The sequence below is a fragment of the Phragmites australis genome, chromosome 14 (genome assembly GCF_958298935.1).
Source record: "Phragmites australis chromosome 14, lpPhrAust1.1, whole genome shotgun sequence".
Lineage (NCBI taxonomy): Eukaryota > Viridiplantae > Streptophyta > Magnoliopsida > Poales > Poaceae > Phragmites > Phragmites australis.
The window spans coordinates 23,231,470-23,238,923 of NC_084934.1; the positions used below are offsets into that span (position 1 = coordinate 23,231,470).

Here is a 7,454-nt window from a genome sequence, read left to right on the forward strand (position 1 = left end):
CATCTAATTTTATAATTCAGCGAATTGGAACGAGAATAGACTATTGGTCTGGACATATGGGCTACTTTTGCAGGCCCAATTAGTATTGGATTTTCATTTTTTCGAGTTCAAATGGGCTTTTATGCATGCTGTGATATTTAATGGTCTCTGGATTTCGTCCGACACAATCCCACTAAACTGGGCCTAGCCCACCGAATTACGTCCCATCCAAGGATGGGTTCAAATCAGGGAACTCTTTACTCTCTACCACCGTTTGATCGGGCCTTAACACGGTCCAGATCACGCGCAGCTCACCCCTGAATCGCCCATAATTGATTCCTCAAAAAGAAAAAAATCTCCCATAAATGATCCCAAAAAGAAAAATCTCACGTAAATGCACATGGTACATCTGGCCCGTCCAGTCTCGATCCAACGTTCGGACCGCCCCCTAATTAAAGCTTTCATTTCATTTACTTAGTTATGTGTCCATATGTTGCAACGGGAGCCGAATATTTTCATGCTATAATTTGCGTTGTGACGGTTGAACAAGCAACGGCAAGCAGATACCGGTGTTCAAGCTAGGGACAAACGACGTGATATCGCGTGTCTGCTTGACACCTGCGCCTGCCGGGAGGCCGATGTTGATCCCTTCCTGGACACCAATATCCTAGGCACATCGCATGACACGCGACGACTCACAATGAGAAAGGGCGAGAGAGGGAGTGAGGAGGGCAAGCGGGCAGGGAGGAGGACGAGAGAAGGATGATCCCGTGAGCCCACCTGCCAACGCGTGAGGGGAATAGGCGAACGAAGGGACAGGTTAACGATACATAAATTAGGGATTTTTTAAGTACGAGAGAAAAGAGAAATGGAGGAATAAAGACTGATTTGGGTAAATGGAAACCGCAATAGAAATGAAGAATTTGAAAATTGTTCAATTTCACATTATTGATTAGATAGAAAATAAGACTTGGACAAGAGGGTTCATCCTGAACTACTTTGCACCAGGTTTGAGCATTATTGCGATGCGAAGTCTCCACTCCATGGCTGTGAATGACAGCCCAAGCTCCTCTCATCAGATATGACTTCAAAACACCAAAGAAAATTAGATTACTCAGGTCAAACAATTGAAAGGTACAATAAAATTAAACAGAGGACAGAAGTCTCAACCTTCATGAACAGAGGTGCACAATCCGTGACTTTGGAGGCTTGTTTGGCCATGGCCTTGCTACAGGCGTAGAGAGGATTTCCCTATCTGCAGATAGCACATACATGTCCTCTGCCACCATCCTCTCCTTCTGCACACCTGAATGATGTAAACAACATATATTGTTACTAAAATTAACTATACCAACTAATTATCCTCAAGTCAAACTCAGTGCTATCATAATGTCTGGTACAAAATGGTGTTTCTCTTTTAGAATTTCACCACTCAGATTGGCATTTAGCTAAAGGTTTTAGGCAACAACATTATGAATATAAGCATGATACTTGACATCTTTAATGAACGCTCAATATGCGATGCACCCATGCTTAGACTGAATTAAGATATATAAGCATTTTAAAATGATTTCCACTTAAAAAAACTCAATGTTTGTGAGCTATAATTTGGTAACTAAAACTCAAGTTGGTCTCATGTCAAGTTACCAGTGCCTTTTAAATGAAATATTGTTTGAAGCTGTTTTAAATCTAACCTTGCTAGTTTTAATAAACAGGGGATAGACATGGGTATCAATGGAAGTTAGAATCAACATCAGAAAACACGATTATGGGGAAAATTGCCTACTGACTGAATTCATACGCAAGAACAAAACGTAAATAAAAGGTGGGGGAACATATTCGTCACCTTGAGATGTGAAGAAAACTTGCCGATGGAAAAAGATCGAGGCGTGGGATATATGAAAAAAAAATTGAGTCATTGAGTAACACAAAGTATGAAACTGCACTATAACATCACCGTGACATGTGAGTTTTTGTAATTAATTATGACCAACATAAGCTAAAAGGCTAACCAATCGCACACCAATAAATACACTCCCTTTCTTTTGAAAGAGAAGTGATTACCCCTCCAGTCCTGCTCATTTCTTGAAATGGATAAACATTGCAAAGCACTTCAAAAATCAACTCTTTCTTCAAGCACCATGTATAAACATATTGTTGTGCCCAACCCATGAGGCATTTCGTCAATCACCATACAATGTCATATTTAACCTTTTTTTTAAGATAAAGGAATTAGTTCCGGCCTTTTGCATCCTCCGATGTATACAGCCCCAAAAAGTTTATTACAAAGCCACGACCATAACGATTAAGGACCCAAAGGAAAAAAAAGGCCACCTATAACACTAGTAAAATATTGTTCATTGTTCATTATTACAAAGACTCATTATCATAATTAACCGTATAATCTGTAATTAAGCCGCCACCCATGCTTGGCAAACATATCCATCGCCATCACCTCTAAAGCTTGGGACGCCCTCAAGAAGTCTTCCCTTTGACCCTCCCTCTGTAGCAACCTCCAGAATCGCAGCCAGTAGGTTCCCTGAAAATTGCCTGCATAAAAGTTATATCAGGTTTATGATTAAAAATTATATCATTTCGGCATAGCCATATTAACCAAAAGATGGCTGCCACCCCAACTAGCATCTTATTCCTAGTTTTTTTCTCCCATCTCGCTTAACCAACCATTTAAAATGTGACCCGTACTGCTAGGTTTTTTAATACCTAAGGCAATAGAGATTATTTGCCAACAGGACCTAGCAAAGGGACATTGAAAGAAAAGGTGATAAATGGTTTCATTTTGATTGCAGAAGCCGCACTTTTGGTTACCATCCCAGTTCCTTTTGACCAGATTATCCTTGGTCAACAGGCACCTTTACCTAAGTACCACAAGAAAACCTTAATCTTTAGCGGAATCTTGAGTTTCCACAGACGCTTGGCACTACTAATTGTCGGTTGAGATTTCATTTGCATGTACATAGACTGAACTGAGAATATTCCATGTGCAGTTAAGTTCCACCTGAAAGTATCTTGTCCATGATATAATCGAACGGGAGCAATTTTTGACACCATATGTTACCAAGCAACTAATTTATCCCCTACAATGGGTCTACGAAAAAAGAGGTTCAAAGATGATGATTGCATAACGTCAGCCACAGTAGCTTGACTTCTTCGAACCACATTATAAAGTATCGGATATTGCACACAGAGAGGACTATCATCTAGCCACTTGTCATTCCAGAACCTGGTCTGGCATCCATTTTTAACCTGGAAAAAACCCAATTTGAGGAAAGCATTTTTTACCTTCATAAGCCCTGACCAGAAATGAGAATCACCTGGTTTCCTTTCTACCTGGGTTAAGGTTTTACCACTAAGATACTTGTTTCTAAGTATTCTTTGCCAAACCCCCTCCTCATTAAGTAGTCGATAAAGCCACTTGCTAAGGAGGCACACATTCTTAATCGAGAGGTCAACAATGCCAAGACCTCCCTGGTCTTTTGGCTGGCAAAGAATGTTCCATCTAGCAAGTCTATATTTTTTCTTGTTATTATCCACCTGCCAAAAGAATCTGGATCTAAGATAATCCAACTTTTTAAGGACATCTTGAGGGATCTCAAAGAATGACATCATAAAAAGCGGGAGGCAACTTAAGACTGAGTTGATGAGCACAAGTCTACCCCCGACAGACATTAATTTCCCCTTCCAACTACTTAATCTCTTTTCGAACCTTTCTTCGACCTCTCTCCAATCCGAATTCCTTAATTTCTTATGCGTCATTGGAATACCCAGGTATCGAAAAGGTACTTGTCCAATTCACAACCGAATAATTGTGGGTATTGGGCCTCACAGTCTTTAGCATCACCATAGCAGAATAGTTCACTTTTATGAAAGTTTATCTTCAGACCGGAGAGTTATTCAAAAACACAAAGTATGAGCTTCATATTTTTAGCCTTTTCAAGATCATGATCCATGAAGATGATAGTATCATCTGCATATTGAAGAATTGATAAACCATCATCCACAAGGTGTGGAACAACTCCATCAATCTGTCTATCCTCTTTTGCTCTTGCTATCAGAGTAGCAAGCATATCAGCTACAATATTAAAGAGAATAGGCGATAGGGGATCACCTTGTCTGAGTCCTTTGTGAGTTTGAAAATAAGATGCAACTTCATCATTGACCTTAATTCCAACATGACCCCCAGACACAATATTTTGGATCCAATATTGTGTCCAGTCACACCACTTCCCTGAAAAACCTTTCATTCTCAAAGTTTGCTGGAGGAAAGACCATTTGACTTTATCATAAGCCTTTTCAAAATCGATCTTAAAAATCACCCCATTTTGCTTTTTCCTATGCAATTCATGGATGGTCTCATGAAGTATTATGACTCCTTCTATAATATTGCGGCCAGACATGAAGGCTGTTTGTGATGGGCTGATTATTTTTTCGGCCACCATATTAATTCGATTAGTGACAACTTTAGTAAATATTTTAAAGCTGACATTAAGGAGACATATTGGACGGTATTCTTGTATTTTCAAAGCATTACCTTTTTTTGGAAGTAGCGTAATCACGCCAAAATTCAAGGAGAAGAGAGGGAAATCTCCAGCATGGAAGTCTCTAAACATATCCAAAAGATCAAATTTAATGACTTCCCAAAAGACTTGGTAAAATTCTACTGGGAAACCATCTAGGCCAGGAGCTTTATTATGCTCTATTTGGAATATCGCCCTTCTTATTTCTTCCTCCTTGAAAGAAGCCGTGAGGATCTCATTTTCGCTTTCGCTCACTTGAGAAATATCATTCCTTATCGATTCGTCCATTGTAAAGTTATTATTTTCTGGTTTGCCAAACAACTCCTTATAATACTTAGTGATATATTTCTTGATGTTGGCATCTCCAATTATAGTACCCTCCTCTTGTTCTAGTTTATAGATCTTCTTCTTCCTATGTTTCCCATTCGCCACCATATGTAAATATTTAGTATTATCATCTCCCCCTAGCAGATCTTGGACCTTAGCTCGTTGATACCATTTGAGCTCTTCCTCTCTAAGAATGTGAGCCAGCTTTTCATTAAGATCATGTTTGGAAGCTATCTCATTAGACGTTAAAGGATTATGCTCCGCCTTCTTATCAAGCTCATCAATTTTCATTATTAACTGTTTCTTTTCCTTTTTTAAAATGCCTGAAGTGTGGTTAGCCCAACCCCTCAAATATTGTCGCAGCACTTTGATTTTGTTTTGCTAATTTTTGATAGAATTATTATGTCGCTGTTGAGTTTGCCAAATATTGGTTACCATTTCATGAAAACCATCACGGATCAACCAATCCAACTCAAATTTAAAGGGTGGTTGCTTACCGTGGTGACAGACACCCCCCGCATTGAGCAATAAAGGAGTATGGTCAGACCGACATTTATCAAGCGCCATAACCATAACCTTGGGATATTTCAACTCCCACTCCGTACTCATTAGGACACGATCCAGCTTTTCAAAAGTTGGTGGTACTAGATCATTTGCCCATGTATATTGCCTCCCAGTCATTTCGATTTCTCGAAGATCCAATGCATCGATGATTGCATTGAATAACTGAGGCCATCTAGGTTCGAAATTGTCATTGTTCTTATCCTCTGGTCGTCTCATGATATTGAAATCTCCCCCTATGATCATTAGGTTCGTTTCCAATCTACACACCTGAGCCAACTCTGAGAGAAAAACATCCTTATATTCATCTTGGGCCGGTCCATAAACCGCGTATAATGCCCAAGTGAACCCATCTTCCTTATTTTTTATGATGAATTTTACGTAATAATCTCCCTCTACAATGGAACTAATATAAAAAACCGATGCATTAACCCCCATGATCATACCTCCTGATCTACCTCTTGGAGGCTTAGTATGCCACAAATAATCCATACCTCCACATAAATGATTAAGCTTAGAGGAAGAAAAAGTGCTTCTACCCGATTCCATGACTGCAATAAAATCAAGGTGTTGACCTTTAGCCAAGTTTGATATATAATTATGTTTCGCCAAGTCTCCTAGTCCTCTGCTATTCCAAAATATTTCTTTCATTATAAAACAACTTTGGATGGAGTGTTTGGCTTCTTAAGAAGGCGATTAACCTTCCCCTTACTATTACTGATACTATACTTTTTCTTTCTACTCACCACATTCAGATCGCAGCATAGTCGATCCAAGCCCTCCTCATCGAGAACCTCACATAAATTCTGGCATTGACTGAGAGTTGCATCCACTTCGTCCATATCATCGTCCTCAAGATTATAAGAGGGCGATGATAGACCCTTATTATTCTTTTTAATCTTAGAACTATGGGTTTTGGCCGAAACAGATAATCTATCAATTTCAATATTTTTAATAGATATAACGGATTGATTAATCGAACTATCATCTCGACCCGGTAACTCCTAGATTCATAATATTGGAGGAAATAACTGACACAGGCAAAGAAAGAAAAGATGAATTATGCGTACCTTCCTCTAGATTACGCTTTGCCACCAATCTCTCTGCTTTGATCATGGTACCTTCATCGGTTGCAATTCTGCTACATGACCGCATGCCACCCTTGTTCTCATCTAGGATGGTGGAGATAGAATTTACCTCTGAACAATTTGCATCCCTATTCTTCCACTCTTTCTTAGTCTTACCAAGAATATTCTCCAAACCATCAATGAGAGGAAGGTCCTGAAGTGCTGCTGCCATTGCCCTATTAGATAAGTTGGCCTTGACTCCGTTAATCTTACACAGAGCCTGCAACCTCCAGCGAGGAAATTTCTTGAGGTCCGGCACTGCCTGCCCTTCCGAGTCCACAAACAGCATAACCATCAACTCTTTCGCATGAATAGAGAGCTGCATTTCAGAGTCAAAATCATCAGCAGCCACTTCCAAACTTGAAACTTGATTTGTTGCTACCACGTCCGAGAGAAAATCTGTCGCCGACACCGGTACCACATCACTCGAACACGGATGAATTGACTGCACCGAGAGGCCAGCCGAATTTGATGCCATGCCGTCGTCACTTCCCCTGCCAACTCCCCCGAAATCAACGCCATTCTCCACCAACTCCTTGGCTGCAGTCTCTGCAACTACAGGCGCTAGCTCCTTTGCATGCTCTGAGTGCCACTCCAAGCCTGCAGGTGTGGCCGCTTCCTGAACAGTAGCAGCCGAAGCCCCATCTGATGCAAATATCTTGCTCCCATCTACAGCCAACAAGTCGTCTTCAGCAATGATCGCGTCAGCAAGCTCATAAAGTAACTTATCTACAGTCTTGTCTATAATTTCTGTAGCAATTGATTTAGCTTTTGCATCATTATTTGTGACATCCCTGGCATCCATCCTATCCTCCTGAAAGGCACCATTCCTATTAATGTTAGCAGAGTTCCTTGCCTTCTCCCCCTCCGAATCATTCCTTGGCCTTTTGCTTTCTTGGTCCTTCATATTATCATCCTCCTTCAT

At 40.3% G+C, this 7,454-nt stretch overlaps 1 pseudogene; it reads right to left on the reverse strand.

Moving 5' to 3' along the window:
• Positions 1–2,225: 2,225 nt before the first annotated feature.
• Positions 2,226–7,454, reverse strand: LOC133890336 (uncharacterized; annotated as a pseudogene).